The sequence below is a fragment of the Sapajus apella genome, unplaced genomic scaffold (genome assembly GCF_009761245.1).
Source record: "Sapajus apella isolate SASKATOON/1434 unplaced genomic scaffold, GSC_monkey_1.0 scaffold1, whole genome shotgun sequence".
In the NCBI taxonomy this organism is placed as follows: Eukaryota; Metazoa; Chordata; class Mammalia; order Primates; family Cebidae; genus Sapajus; species Sapajus apella.
Genome location: NW_022436941.1, coordinates 30,598,634 through 30,615,153, shown reverse-complemented (window position 1 = coordinate 30,615,153; position 16,520 = coordinate 30,598,634). Strand labels below are relative to the sequence as shown.

At 41.0% G+C, this 16,520-nt stretch overlaps 1 pseudogene; it reads left to right on the top strand.

Annotated features, from left to right (window-relative positions):
• The first annotated feature begins 406 nt into the window (after window positions 1-406).
• LOC116549312 lies at window positions 407-1,257 on the top strand (annotated as a pseudogene).
• The last annotated feature ends 15,263 nt before the right edge of the window (window positions 1,258-16,520 follow it).

Sequence of the window (16,520 nt, the reverse complement as noted above, 5' to 3'; positions counted from 1 at the left end):
GAGTTCTTTAGAGATTTTGATCTCTGGTATTGTTCTGAGGTTATTGGTTTATTGCATCCTCGTGTTGAATCTGGAGGCATCAGCAAAGTCTCGCAGTTGGATCTAGTTAAATTATTTTAATTTTAAGCCCTACTTTGAAAGAAGGAGATTTATTAGTACTTTACTTTTATCAATTTCTTTGTTTTTCATTTTCTTTATTTCTTACCTATTAGCTAATGTTTTTCTTTCCAACAAATGGAAACATACTGTAAATACTATTTTGTAACCAACTTGATTTTTCATATTGATATAACTTCATTCTAACAATTTTCAGTGTAAATTATAATAGTCTATTGAATAGGGTTTTTGCATTTATTCATCAAATTCTTGTTTGTGGATCATTTAAGTACTAGTACATTGAGAGTGGAAGCAGGTGTGAGAGGGTCCAGCAGAAGAAAACATGGCTGCCAAAGTGTTTGAGTCTATCGGCAAGTTTGGCCTGGCCTTAGCTGTTGCAGGAGGCGTGGTGAACTCGGCCTTATATAATGTGGATGCTGGACACAGAGCTGTCATCTCTGACGGATTCCGTGGAGTACAGGACATTGTGGGAGGGGAAGGGATTCGCTTTTTCATCCCATGGGTACAGAAACCAATTATCTTTGACTGCCGTTCTCGGCCACGTAATGTGCCGGTCATCACTGGTAGCAAAGATTTACAGAATGTCCACATCACACTGTGCATCCTCTTCCGGCCCGTTGCTAGCCAGCTTCCTCGCATCTACACCAGCATCGGAGAGGACTATATGAGCGTGTGCCGCCGCCCATCACGACCGGGATCTGAAGTCAGTGGTGGCTCGCTTTGATGCTGGAGAACTAATCACCCAGAGAGAGCTGGTCTCCAGGCAGGTGAGCGATGACCTTACAGAGCGATCAGCCACCTTTGGTTTCATCCTGGAGGGTGTGTCCTTGACACATCTGACCTTTGGGAAGGAGTTCACAGAAGCGGTGGAAGCCAAACAGGTGGCTCAGCAGGAAGCAGAGAGGGCCAGCCAGATTTGTGATAGAAAAGGCTGAGCAGCAGAAAAAGGCGGCTATCATCTCTGCTGAGGGCGACTCCAAGGCAGCTGAGCTGATGGCCAACTCACTGGCCACCGCAGGGGACGGCCTGATCGAGCTGCGCAAGCTGGAAGCTGCGGACATCGCGTACCAGCTCTCATGCTCTCGGAACATCACCTACCTGCCAGAGGGGCAGTCTGTGCTCCTCTAGCTGCCCCAGTGAGGACCCACCCTACCTGCACCTCCGCGGGCTCACTGGGCCACAGACACAGTGATTCTTGACACTGCCTTCCTTCTGCCCCCACCCCAGAAATCACTGTGAAATTTCTTGATTGGCTTAAAGTGAAGGAAATAAAGGTAAAATCACTCCAGATCTCTAATTAGTCTATCAAATGAAACACTTTCATTCTTCTCACGTCCATCTACTTTTTTATCCACCTCCCTACCAAAAATTGCCAAGTGCCCATGCAAAGTGGCTTTAGGTCCCAATTCGGGGCCTGCTGGAGCTCCGGCCTTGGCACCAGCATTTCACAGCACGCAGGTAGGGCAGTGTGTGATGGACTGGGGAGCACAGGTGTCTGCCTGGGTCCACGGGTAGCCTCCATCCTGTCACTGATGCTGCAAGATTTGCAGATGAGGGCAGTGGCTGAACTGAGAAGGCAGGCCTCCATCTCCCCAGCAGTTCCTGCACAGATGCCACTGAAGAGAGGTGCTGGGGAGGGGCAGAGAGGAAGCGATCTGTAAGGCTGATTCTCTTTAACTGTGCAACCAGTGGACGCAGGTGTGTGTGAACTGAGCACAGATTGAAGCATCTGCCCCTCTTGAGGTGGGTGGGCCTGATTGTTGACCCCTAGGGTCCTATAAGTTGGATGGACTTGGATAGTGTGAGAGGAGGCCTGGACCGAGATGTGAGTCCTGTCGAAGACTTCCTCTCTACCCCCACCTTGGTCCCTCTCAAATACCCAGTGGAATTCCAACTTGAAGGATTGCATCCTGCTGGGGCTGAACATGCCTGCCAAAGACATGTCCGACCTGCGTTCCTGGCTCCCCCATTCAGAGACTGCCCTTCTCAAGGGCACTGTGCCTATGCTGGGAAGGAAACAACCATGGGAAGGAAACAAATGTGTGTAAACTGCTGTCAATAAATGACACCCAGACCTTCTGGCTCAAAAAAAAAAAAAAAAGTGCTAGTACATCATAAAATCTATATTCAGATATACAATTTTCCAGTTGGAGGGTATCCGACAAGCAAGGTTCCATATTTTGGTAATTGATATTATTTATATTTTGTTGTTCTTGTGTTTGACTTTGGCAAACATTCTGAGCTGTATCATCTTACGACCTCAACTGGCCCAGTGCCATCACTTTTATAGACAAAGCCAACCTCTGGTGACAGGCAGAGCTCTTGCCTCACAACATGAGATTCTTTCCCTTTCTTGGTCACCTCCTTAAGAGGGAAGCCAATAAATAGTGAATATTTTCCAGGAAGGCTTTGGTTCTGATATATCTCTAAAGCTAGAAATGGAAACTAAATTTTCTTAGTGTTCATCAGACAGTTTCCCATTCTTGCTACATGGAGTGTAAACATACATTTTTGCAAATCAATAGGAGACAAACCAATTGTGTTGTTTCCTGTGGCTGCTGTAACAAAGAACCATCACTTTATGGCTTAAAGGAGCAAAAATCTACCCTCTCACAGTTTTGGAGCCCAGAAGTCTGAAATCAAGTTACTAGTGGGATTGGTTCCTGTTGGACGCTCTGTGGGAGATTCTGTTCCATGCCCCTGTCCTAGTTGCTGGTGGTTGCCTGTAATACTTGGCAATTGTTGGTTTGTAGGTCTCCAATTACTCCAATCTCTGCCGCTGTCTCCACACAGCATTCTCCTCTCTGTGTCTCTGTGTCTAAATTTGCCTCTTCTTAGAATTTTATCAGTCAAATTGGATGTGGGGACTCCCTCATAGAGTATGGCCTTGTCTTAACATGCTTACATCTGCAAACACCGTGTTTCCAAATAAGGTCTCATAGAATCTGAATGGATATGAATTCATGTAAAACATTATCCAACCCAGCACATAAACTGACAAACGAACTTTCATTGGGCTTCTCTCTTTTTTTTGGTGGGGTGGGGTTAAAGGAAAAGGAGAAGATTTTACTTCTCCCAGTTTTTAATGCATACCTTTCTATGTAAGTTGAAATAAATTGGATGAAGTCACAGAAAACCCAAAGAATATTTTTTTTCCCTTATTCCTTTTCCTTTTTGTGATAAGAAGTCTGGAGACAGATGGCACAGGGTGGGTACTGTGGCTCACAGCACCAACTGGGAGCCAGGTGCCGTGTCTTCCAGTGCACTCACCCTTGGCATGGGGATTTTGACCTGTGCTTGCTGCCTCCTGGACACAAGATGGCCACTCCACTTCAGCATCACATTTGGGCAAAAGAGACATGCTGACTGACTGACTGACTGCTCGTTTTTACAGAGCTTTTCTAGAAGCACTCTTCAGTGCCTTCCGTGTAAACCTTGTTGGTCAGAGCCATCTCATATGCCAGGAGAGTGGTAAAAAAATTTTTTTATTATTAATTTTTAAAGTAGGAAACATTGCTGTACTAGAACAAACTAGATTTTAGTTAGTAAGGAAAGAGGGAAAAATAGATATTGCAGAAGTAAACTGATACCGTTTGCTGAATCTCCCCAAATTTATCAGAATCAGGATTCATCCTCAGTGAGGAATTAGGGTTAAGTGTTTTAAGTGACCAATCAATATCTGTGTTCGTGCAGGCACACACACTCACAACATAGATCCAAGGACTGACTCTTCTGATCCTGCCCAGAAATGCTTCTACCTACTATCAAATAAAAGCTTGTTTTATAAGCTTTATTTTATTTTATTTATTGATTTTTGAGATGGAGTCTCACTCTATTGTCCAGGTGGAGCACAGTGACGTGATCTCAGCTCACTGCAACCTCCACCTCCTGGGTTCAAGTGAGTCTCCTGCCTCAGCCTCTCTGCGTAGCTGGGACTACAGGCATGTACCATCATCCCCAGCTAATTTTTGTATTTTTAGTAGAGACGGGGTTTCACCATTTTGGCCAGGCTGGTCTTGAACTCCTGACCTCAGGTCATCCACCTGTCTAGGTCTTCCAAAGCACTGGGATTATAGGCTTGAGCCACTGTGCCTTGTTTTATAAGCTTTAGACACTCCTATGCTACAGCAGCTTCCGTATGAGGCTTGTGATTACTAGGTCAGAAATACAGAGCTAAATTCCTTGTTGCATAGTATTCTAGTAAATGTATATTTTATGATTTATTGAACCAGCTCTCTATTATTGAACACTTAGTTTCTGTACATTTTAAATGTTTTCTTTAATATAATTTTTTAATTGAGTGACCTTAAAAATGAAGATTCCCTGAGTCCCATAGTTGGCGGAGGAAGCTGAGATGTTTAGTAGTGTTATTGGTGTTATTAAGACTGATTTAAAACAGAGTAGGATATATTGAATTATTCTATGCTGGGTATAATGACATGCTCTTTTGACTAGGAAAGAGAATGATAACAAAATATCAACTGACAGATGATATGAGAGGCTAGGAAAAAGAATATTGAATAGTTTTTCTTTTCAATTGTTCTTTATTGTGGGCCCTATGTACGTGGTTTTGGGTTGAGCTGCCTTTTCCTATTCTTATTATTTTACTTACCCCTAACATTAGCCTAAAGATCTTAGTGCATAGTTAATTCTTTAGGATGGATTAAAAACATCAGTCTCATTCTCCAATGGTGTCTTGTTTCTCTACGGTTCACCTCTCCTTGGATTCTGACACAACCATCTAACCTCGTTCTTCAGACACGGGTGCTGACATCCAACAGAGGCTCAGCTTTTCTGTATTTCTTTTCCCTTTGTTCCTGGGCATGTCTGCTAGGAACTTCTAAGGCAGGAAAAAGCCCAGAATTACACCTTTCCCCAGACTGTATGTAGCATAATAATGCTTGCTCCCTGGGCACTTGTAAGTGCAGATATGGACTGTTTATGCCAGTGATGAAAGTGGGTGAAGAGCTGCAGCTGCCGGGCAAAAGATAATGCAGGAATGAGAATGTCAAAGTGGCTATCTCCGGACTTAAATTAACCTTGCTTGTTGCTCTTCTTTTTCTCTCCCTTTCCATTCAATTTTCTACCCAAGGGTCCCCAGCATCTTCCTCAAGACTTTCATCTATTTTGCCATAATGACTGAGTTGGCTGCTCTGGTGGATGGACCTCGAAGGAGGGGAGATTAGAGGGTTGGTGGGGGGAGAGCTTGGAGGCAGAGACAGGGGAGAGCAGACAAAGCAGTGGGATGTTGACAGAAAGAGTTTTATCCTGTGTCACAGCTCCTCATTATAAGCGCTGATTAGAGCATTTCGGAGTTTATAATTCCATCCAGGGTTCTAATTCTTAGCCAGTGTGCTAATGTATATGTATATTACAAGGTTAGTGATGTTATGCCCACCTTACTTTATAATTCTGGATAGTTCTGCCTGCCTGTAGGGATTAAAATGATGATGAATTCTACATGCAATGAGTAGTTAGCTCTCCATCCTCCTGCTCTGCACAGTTGGAGCGCAGCTCATTTGTGTGCCCCTGGCCTGTCAGTCTTTTATTTTTCCTTTGCCATTCCTCTTCCTCCCTTACCTTGCAGGAATGCAAGTGGCTATTTGTTCCTCTCTATGCCTTGCAGTTCAGCTCTGAGATAATTCAGCCTTGCTCCTCTATTGACAGACGCAGACATCACTCAAGGCATAGAGGACAGAAATCAGCAAGCTGCCCTTTGCCTGAGAGTCTGACCTGGCTCCGTGTGGGAGGCCAGGTGGAGGCAGCTTTGATACGCTCCTGTGGGGACTGCATTATCGGTGGACCATCCATTGGCACTTCCAATGTGTGCACTCCCCCATGACCTGGCCCTTTGACAATACTATTTGTTGTCATCGATTTCTGGATGCTCAGAAGGCTGGTGGAATCTGCACACAGTTTCTTAAATCTTAATGGAGGAAAAGCTGCATACTAACCCTGTTGGGACCTGCCAATCTCTTTTCTGGCTGGAAAGAGCCTCATCTAGGGAATGATAAGTGCTCAACAATCAATTTCATTTAAATTTGACAGATATTTGATGAGAAGCTGCGTGGAGTCAGATATGATGCTAGACAGGACAAGGGATAAAAGGTTAATGGGATCCAGATCCTTGCCTTCATGGGGCTCACAGCCTTGGGAGAGTTGTAGTTGTGTGTAATTGTAACAGGAGTGTGTGTATGTGCATGTGGTGGGAAGGGGGTTAACATGAGAAAGAAAGGATACTCCAGATGGGAAATCAAGACAGAAGACTGGTGAGTTGCACAACAGCCATCTGGGGTAACAATGACTTATTTTCTCCCACTGTTTAGTTTACTTCTTTGAGTCTCAGTTGCCTCATTTGCAAAATGAAAGCATAATGCTAGATGATTTCAAAGGCAGTTTATTCCCTTTCTTCCTCTTCCCCCTATTCTTCTTCCTCTTCTCCCCCACTCATGCCTCCTCCTTTTGTTTCTTCCAAAAAACGTTTGTCTGCAGGAACAGAAAACCAAATGCCACACGTTCTCACTTATAAGTGGGAGCTGAATGATGAGAACACATGGACACATCAGGGAGAGCAACACACATTGGGACCTGTCAGAGGGTGGGGGTGGGAGGAGGGAGAGTATCAGGAAGAAGAGCTAATAAATGCTGGGCTTAATACCTAGGTGATGGGATGATCTGTGCAGCAAACTACCCTGGCAAATGTTTACCTATGTAATAAACCTGCACATGTACCCCTAAACTTAAAATGAAAGTTGAAATTAAAACAAAATGTTTGCTGAAGAGTCAAAAAATGTACTGATATTATGTGATATACATTGTGATAACACTACTGTGTTAACTTCTTGGTACTTGATAACACAGAATACAGCTTGAAGAAAGGACGGTTACTCCAATCTCTGCCTCTCTCTCCACATAGCATTCTCGTCTCTGTGTCTCTGTGTCCGAATTTTCCTCTTCTTGTACCAGTCAAATCAGATTTCAGGACCCCGTTATTCAGTATGACCTGATCTTAATGTGTTTACATCTGCAAACACATAAACAGGGTCTCATAGATTCTGAGTGGATATGAATTCCTCTGGAATATTATCCAACCCAGCACACGAACTGACCAACAAACTTTCATCTGGCTTCTCTTTCTGATCACCTCTAGTTCATGTGCAAAGGTTACTAGGCCCATTTTCTTCTTTATCCACACCTTCTATTCTTCCATCTTACTCCTTCTGTGTCTCTGACTGGTAAGAATTCTTGTCTAGGCCATAAAGAAAATGGTGGGAGATTCCTTTTCTATACACTTAGCTTTTGTAGATTGGGAGAGACAGCATCTCTTCTGATGATCTGTGTGTTTTCACTGAGTGGGAATATTCAGTTTCTCCACCTACCTAGTCATTATCCACCACCTACCTATTCATGATCTGATGGCAAGTTTATGCCAATGACTATAAAATACTTCATCATGAACAATACTTCTCAAAGGAAGACATACAACCTGCTGACAAACATATGAAAAAAGGCACAATATCACTAATTATCAGAGAAAGGCAAATCAAAACCACAATGAGATACCATCTCACATCAGTCAGAATGGCTATTATTAAAAAGTAAAAAAACAAAAAACAAGAAACAGATGCTGACAAGGCTGCAGAGAAAAGGGAATGCTTACACATTGTTGGTGGGAATGTAAATTAGTTCAGCTGCTATGGAAAGTATTAAACAGAACTACCATTCAACCCAGCAGCAATCCAATTACAGGGTATAAACCCGAAGGAAAATAAGTCATTCTACAGAAATGACACATGCATTTGTATGTTCATTGTAGCACTATTCACAAGAGCAAAGACATGGGATCAACCTAAGTGCTGCTCCACAAAGGACTGGATAAAAAAATGTAGTACATATACACCATGGAATACTATGCAGCAATAAAAAAGGATGAAATTATGTCTTTTGCAGCAATGTGGATTCAGCTGGAGGCCATCATCCTAAGCAAATTAACATAGAAACAGAAAACCAAATACTGCATGTTCTCACTTATAAATGCGAGATGAACATTGAGTACATATGGACATAAAGATGAGAATAATAGACACTGGGAACTATTAGATGGGGGTAAGAGAGAGGGAGGCAAGGCTGAAAAATTACTTATTGAGTACTTTGCACTACTTAGATGATGGCGTCATTCATGCTTAAAATCCAGTGTCACACAATATACCCATGTCACAAAAACCTGCACTTATACTCCCTAAATCTAAAATAAAAGTTGGAATTTTAATATTAAGAAATATAATCTTTATGGGACAAAGTGTACCTATTAAGGAATGGAACAAACATCAAGAAAGCACCTACTACGTGCTACTGGTGAGGCCCAGCGTGACCTGTCAGATTTAAGTCTAGCAGTGGCTGGCATCTTAGACTCTTGTCTAGTCCCATAATACTTACCTCTTAGACGTAAGTGGAGATATTTAGTTTCCTGAATGTGAGGTTTCTAGGAAGTTCTGTTTCTGTGAACTTAAGTTTCTGGCATCTTAGAAATTTTTCTGAACTGCCAAGAAGAGGGGACTATGCTGATTATTACATGACTTTTCTAAAAATGGATAGTACTAAATAAATCAGTGCAGTTTTTTCCTTTGTTTAGATAAATTGATCTCAGTTGCAAGGATGAACTTGAGGTTTCCAAGATATTTTTCTTACCAGTTTTGGCAAACCAAGTGGAAGAGCAAATCCACTTGAATTAGTCCACAATGCACCTCTATTAGGCTTTTTGTCCTGGCACTGCCCATCTGCTGGAAGCTGCCCCTTCAAAGGCGCAGCCATTAGAGGTTTCTCTGTTTAGATTCTTCTTGGGAAAGGGAGACTCTAAATAGACTTGGGTTTAGTTGCTGAGAACTTGTGATTAGCTGTAGACTGTCAATCACCTGCAGCCAAGTCTATTTCGGCACTGCTAGAGTCTTGTTTCAGATCACTTCTCACTGCCTAAGGTTATTATGGCTTCCCATTACTGATAGTCAAGCTCTTTCCAGCTTGCCTTATTTAATATCCACTCTTTCATGGCTATTTTAAATGTGCAGGTACTAGGGAAAAAATAGGTAGCTTTGAGCTATGATGTTAATGTCAACACTTCACATGGCTTTCACAGTAATACAACCATCCCTACCTTGCAGAGTTATAGGTTCTGTTGTGATAATGTGGTTTAATTTGATTTATTTCAGTACTTATTTGAAATTTTATGCTACACACACACACACACACACACACACACACTCACACACACACACATACACGTGCTCTTTTTTTCTCAGGGGATTGAAACAAAGGCAAATTTTAATTAACAAAATAGAAATTGCATCACACCTCAATGTCAATATAACAGTGAACAAAATCACCCAACAGATAATTTAAAATAGTTTATACAGAACTTGATTATTTTTTCATCATCATCATCATAATCATAATACCTGATGAAAATGTACCCTATGTCAGACACATTCATAAACATTTAAAATGTATTAATTTATCTAAAGACATGCATAATCAGGCTGAAAGGATATTTAGGATAGTTCTTCTTGTTGAATTGAACTCTTAACCATTATGTAATCCCCTTCTTTGTCTTTTTTTGGTGTTTGTTGGTTTTGTCAGAAACTAGGATTGCAACTCCTGCTTTTCTCTGTTTTCCTTTTTCTTGGTACATTTTCCTCCATCTCTTTATTTTGAGCCTATGGGTGCCTTTGCACCTCAGATGGGTCTCTTGAAGACGACATACCAATGGGTCTTGATGCTATCCAGCTCGTCATTCTTTGTGTTTTAATTGGACATTTATTTATTTATTATTATTATTTTTGAGACAGAATCTTGCTCTGTCACCAAGGCTGGAGTACAGTGGCATGATCTCAGCTCACTGCAACCTCCACCTCCCGGGTTCAAGTGATTCTTTTGCATTTAGCCTATTTACATTTAAGGTTAGTATTGCCATTTGTAAATTTGATCCTGTCATCCTGATGATAACTGGTTATTTTGCAGACTTGTTTATGTGGTTGCTTCATAGTTTCATTGATTTGTGTACTTCAGTGTGCTTTTAGTAACAGTTTTTCCCTTCCATAGTTAGGGCTTCTTTCAGGAGTTCTTGCAAGGTCTTCCTGGTGGTGGCAGATTTGCTCAGCATTTGCTTGTCTGAAAAAGATCGTATTTCCCTTCGCTTATGAAGCTGACTTTGGCCAGATATGAAATTATGGTTTGGAAATTATTTTCTTTAAGAATGTTGAATATTGGCCGTCAATCTCTTCTGGCTTGTATGGTTTCCACTGAGAGGTCTGCTGTTAGACTGATAGGCTTTTCTTTATAAGTGACTTGGCCTTTCTCTCTGGCTGCCATTAACATTTTTTCTTTCATTTTGACCTTGGTGAATCTGATGACTTATATCTTGGGGTTGATCTTCTCATGGAGTATCTTATGGGGGTTCTCTGGATTTCCTGAATTTGAATGCTAGCCTGTCTTTCTAGGCTGGGGAGGTTCTCCTGAACGATATCCCATAGTATGTTTTCCAACTTGGTTCTGTTCTCCTCATCTCTTTCAGGTACCCTAATCAGTCATAGGTTCAATCTTTTTACATAATTTCATATTACTCAGAGATTGTATTCATTTCTTTTTACTTTTTCCCCCTATTCTTGTCTGCCTGTCTTATTTCAGAAAGATAGTCTTCAAGCTCTGAGATTCTTTCTTCTGCTTGGTCTGTTCTGCTATTGATACTTGTGATTGCTTTGTAGAGTTAATTTTCATGTTGTGTTTTTCAGCTCCATCAGGTCAGTTACATTCTTCTCCACTTGTAGAGTGTTTGGAGACTTCTTTCACCCCATCACTGGGGTCTCCTCTTCTGCAGTTCACCATTGATGTGGTTTGGCTGTGTCTCCACCAAAATTTCACCTCAAATTGTAGTTCCTATTATTCCCACATGTTATGGAAGGGACCTGGTGGGTGATAATTAAAGGCTGGGGACAGTTTCCCCTATACTGTTCTCCCCCATACAAGTCTCATGTGATCTGATGATTTTATAAGGGGTTTCCCCTTCAGCTTGGCTCTCATTCTCTCTTGCCTGCCACCATGTAAGGTGTGCCTTTTGTCTTCTGCCATAATTGTGAGGCCTCCTTGGCAATGTGGAACTATGAGGCCATTAAACCTCTTTTTATTTTTAAATTATCCAGTCTTGGATATATTTTCATCAGCAGTGTGAAAACTAATACAGGCATGATAATGATAAATAGATTCCTCAGAAGAAATTACTTCTTATTCTTTCTTCAGCCACTAGGCAGCAGTAATAAACTTCCAATGTCTCACTACTAAGATAACTTTACCCCTCCAACTGGCCTTTAGAATAGGATTTAGGATAAATATAAGCCAGCTCTTCCTTTTGCATAGACAACTTCTGGTCGAGAGAAATCACATGCATTCTTTGTACCATCAAACTTATCTTCTGCCTGAAGACTGGCCAGCTATCCATAGTAACTGCTGTTTAAATTTCTCAGTAGCGATTCAGATTTCAGGCTCCTTTGTCTCCAAGCTCCACCCAATACAGTTGAAGTTATAGGTTGGGAGAAGTCATCTTTAATATCTGTTCCCCTGATTTTGATAAAGAGCAATGTATCTTCACTTCTAACCCGCTTCTATCTCTATACCCCTTCTATCTTTCTCCTGAATTCCTTTCCAGTATCTCTTGTCTTTCTCAGACCCTCAATATTAATTTATGGATTTGGAGGTAGGTGTTCATCAAAGTATGCCTAAACTGGTTCCTAGCCATCTACTTTGAAAGTCCTGCTTTTAACTTCTCATAGCTCATTTTGTAATGTTGATGAGGCTGATCTCATGTTCTATGACCTCAGTTAAAACTGCACTGCCATAGTTCCATTTGAACATTTTGTTATATCTGCAACAAAACAGAAGACGTGCAAAAGTTATGAACAATCAATGTGAGATGCATTCATATAAACAGATATTACACATATTAGAAGATGCTCAACATCATTATGAAATCTTGGAAATGCAATTGGAGCAATTAGATATCATGTTTCTTGTATTAGTGAAAATATAAATTATTGATAGCTGTTAGTATTAATGGAATAGATTGCTGATGGAATATACATCGGTATAGTCTTTTCTTGAGAACAATCTGGCAGTCTCCATTAAAATAAGAAATGTGCACATTCTTTAAGTCATTTATATATCTGACTTTCTACCCTAGAGAAATACTTGTCCATGTTCTTACAAAGGCAGGCAGAAAAACATTCACTGTAGCATTACTCGTAAGAACAAAGACTAGGGATAATCCTTCAGTGGCAGAATAATTAAATTAGCAATTTCTAAATCTCCCTTGAAATTATTAGTATAAGATTAGTGTAAGTAATGTGTGTCACTTATAGGCCATGCCTTAAAAAGTAGATGTACCTTCTCCATCCTCTTTGGCTGACTGAATGCAGATAATCAGAAGACCCTAGAAAGTGGCCAAAAACCATATGGAAGGAGTTGGGTTCTTGAATGAAGGAAAACTACCAGTGGACCTGTATCACCCTCACTGAACTGGTGTGTGAATAGGACATAAGCTTCTCCTGCTTTAATCCATTGATATTTTGAGATTTGCTAGTTGAAGTAGCTTATGTTACCCTAATACAAATGATATGTAGAAGTTAAAAAGGAGAAAGTAGATTGGAGTGCCTGAACTTACCTATATCTCAAGGGTATGTTAAGTTAGGAAAGCATGTAATATCATGTACATTAAATAACACTCAGACTATGCCTGTATATGTTAAACAAATAGAAAAAGTTCTGGAAGGATAACCATCAAAGTAAATGAGTACCTCCAAAGAGGGAAGTAGGATTGAAAATTGTGGTAACTGGGGACTTTTGCTTTTATTGTTGGAGTTTCTATGAGAAGAATATTGCTTGAATTACTTATGTAATTAAAAAGTATAAAAGAAATTAGACTGGCTCTCTGGATAATTGCTTGGCTTGAAGTGATCCTTTTTTGTTTCTGTCCATATTTATATGAAGAAAATAGATAAAAACTTTATCTTTCCCTCTTTACCAATATCTCATCATCATCATCATCAATTATTGGGAATAATTCTGAATTCTAGTTTTTGGCATAAATTCATATGAGGAAATTTATCAAAGATTTTAAAAACGTTACAGAATCCTCTAAAATAACTTGAGAAGAATAATGCTCATAAGTCAATTATGATAGCAAAAATAAATATATACAGACTTAGAAATATTTTGGTGGAACTGTTGATGTCGTGTTACTGAATTCATATGTACGTCTTGTTAAGAAAACTGAATTCATTCAAATGTCTCTTTTGATAATTACAAAAGTGATAATATGACTTTGCTTTCATCAAGGTATGACGACCTAACTTCTAACTTTGACTTCAGTATGATAACTGCATGGCACTAATGGGGCACATCTGCACTGCTTTTAACATCCAGTGAGTAATCTGGGTGTTCCTTCTGAGAGAGTAAGAATATCTAAAAGTGCCCAGCCATGAATGACCAGAAAACAACAGTACTATGATGCCTTATCTCCCACTCTGCCTCTATGCTTTTTATACATTGCTTCCTTTAGGTCCATTCAGTTGGGCTGGGCCATGGACACATTTACACAGCTGAAATCAATGTTCCTTTGGCTATAAAGGCAACTGCCTGTCCTTACATCCTCTGAGGAAAACCACCATGAAGGACTCTCTCTTAGAAGCTCTACGGGTTGGACTCACAGACATTCTTCCTCACACACTTTCATATGAAATGCTTCATCTTCGGATCATGCCTTGGGTATCACTTTCCAAGAGGGACGGAAGCTGTGCAGGCTTCAAGGCTCACCCCTTTCTTCACACCTTTTTATTTCAGTCTCCTAGACTAGATCAGATTGGACTTTGTATTTCCCATTTCCTTCTTCAGTTCAAGGACCCTACGTGACTTTTATTCTGTAATTCGTGTTACAGCATTTAGCAGTATTCAGATAAAATAGAAATAGCAGTGTCTAGCTCAAGGAATTTTGTGAGAAAAAGAATGTGTATCAATGTGCTTAGCAGGGACACCATAATGTTGGTTTCCCTCCCTGGGTTTCACATTTCTTATATTCTGCAGGTGCTTTCCAGTGTTGCAAAATACCAAGTAGGTAGGGCTATAAGCTTGGAGCTTTAGGATGAAATACCAAGAGACAAACTTCATGGGAGATGGGAATGGTTCAGTCTGGGAATAATAAAGTTGGTTCAGGGTGACTTAGAAGTCAGGGAAGCCTGGAGAAGGCACTGCTGCCTGCAGATACTGTGCCAAGGACCTTGTACCACCAAGTGTTAGAATCTCATGGTAAGCTTAACTTTCATTTGATCCTAATGCATTAAAGCTAAAATAAGGGTAAAAGAAAAGCAGCAGAAAAAGCTTAAATCCTACCCCACTGTGTATATGATTGCTTTTCAGTGTGAATTCTGAATGATGGAGGGAGCGTTAATGAGAAGACAGGTGATTGTATTTTTGTAAGTTGAACTCTCCCCATTGGCTGAGGAGTCTCTACTCTATCCCCGCCCTCCCCCGCCCCCGACTGCTGACCTCATTCTCTTTCCAGCGCAGTCTGCTCACTCTTTCCTTGTCTAGTCTGAGGCCTGTGTGGATCCTGTATACTAGCAGCTCACAGGCTCAGCTTAATCTCTCCAGCATGTCTCTTTGCTATGGCCCCTGTGACCTTCATCGTACTGCGGAGAGGCCATCCTTTATTCAGTAGCTCCATTCCCTTTTCCCATTTTTAGAGAAACCCTGCCTCCCTTCCTGTGTGTGTCCCTTTGCTTTCCAGAGCCACTTCTAAATCACTGGCTGATTCTTATAGTTCGAATACTTCAAATGATTAAGCTACTGTCTCCAGTGCCTCTGCTTTCCTTTTCCTAAGTAATTTTAATGTACTTATAAAATTCCTTCTCTTCTGCCATCTTGAGATTAGTGTTAATGACCTTCAATCTCATCCTCTTTGACCAGAGTGAATATCAATTTTGTCCCCATCTTCATTTGTCCAATCGCATTCACCCCAGGTCCAACTCAAAACTATCCTCTCTTCAGAGCCTTTCCTGATTTTTACAGCAACAACTACAAGTTACCTATTTTTTTCTGGACCAGCATATTCCTTTATTTTATGCATTTTGAAAATTGTATATAGAATAATAATGAAAGGCGAGATATTTAGGGAAAAAAACAGTGAAATATTTAGAGGAACTGTGTTTTTTATTCATGTTTACATTTCTACCAGCCCTGCTTCAGCTCGTCATTTTGCACTTGGCATGCAGAGTGTGCTTAATAAATGTTAATTTGAACACAATGACAACACCTGCCTCCTTATCCTTTCCTGTTTTGGTAATGCTTATTATAATGCCATGAACTACAACTCCCAAACTTCAAGAATTCTAGGAACTCTCTGGAATAGCATCTACAAAGCTATTTTTAATAATATTGAATAGTATTGAGGGACTGTGTTAAAGAAACTTCTCTTCCCAGTCCACTAGGGGAGGGGTTTCAAACACAGGAATTTCCTGGCTCCATGCCCCCATCCGGAGAGCAGAGGGGATTCAAAGGCAGGAATTCCCGGCTCCCCAGTCGGCTGGGGCTCTTTGAACCCCGCCTCCACCTGGGCCAAGTAAAATTCTTTGATCTTCCCCACGAGGGGGAAAGCCAGGTGGGGCCCTTTTGTCCCAAATTCCCACAGAAAGCTCTGGGAGGTGGGGGCTCTGGGAGGAGGGGGCTCTGTATTTGTTGTAGAATAAGTAGCCAATCCGGTATCAGAGTCAAAGATCAATCACCCCAGAGGTAGTTTGAAAGAACTCTTAACTAACTCTTCCTGCCCCTAGTCCTGTAGCGTCCTTTAGAGTAAGTTGCAATTCCAAACAGGTTCTATTTTGTTTCACAGCCTTCAATAGCTTTCAGCATGAAGTTCAAGTGCCCAGTTTAGCATAGAAGGCTTTCCTGAGCTGCCTGCTTCTGAAGCATCTTGCACTAAGCCACATGCATGCCCACCCTTTAATCATGAAGTCTTCTTTTAGTTTTTAAACCTGGCAGGCTTTTTGAGCATCTGTGGTTTTTTCACGTTCTATTTTTTCTTTCTAAAATGGTTTCTTTTCTTCATTTTAACTCAGTAAACGCCTTTCTACTCTTTACCTCAGTCTAGGGATCACATATCTTGGGACTCCCTCTTGACTTCCCTGTTTTATTTAGAAATCCCCTCTGTTTTTGTAGCATAATGTGGTTCGCTTTGTCACAGTGCTTATCACAGCCTCCATGATGATGAGTTTACATGTCTGCCTTCATTTTGCTGTGTGCTTTTTTTTTGGTCTTACTCAGTTTTTGCATCCACTGTACAGGTTGGGGCCTGGAATATAGAAGGA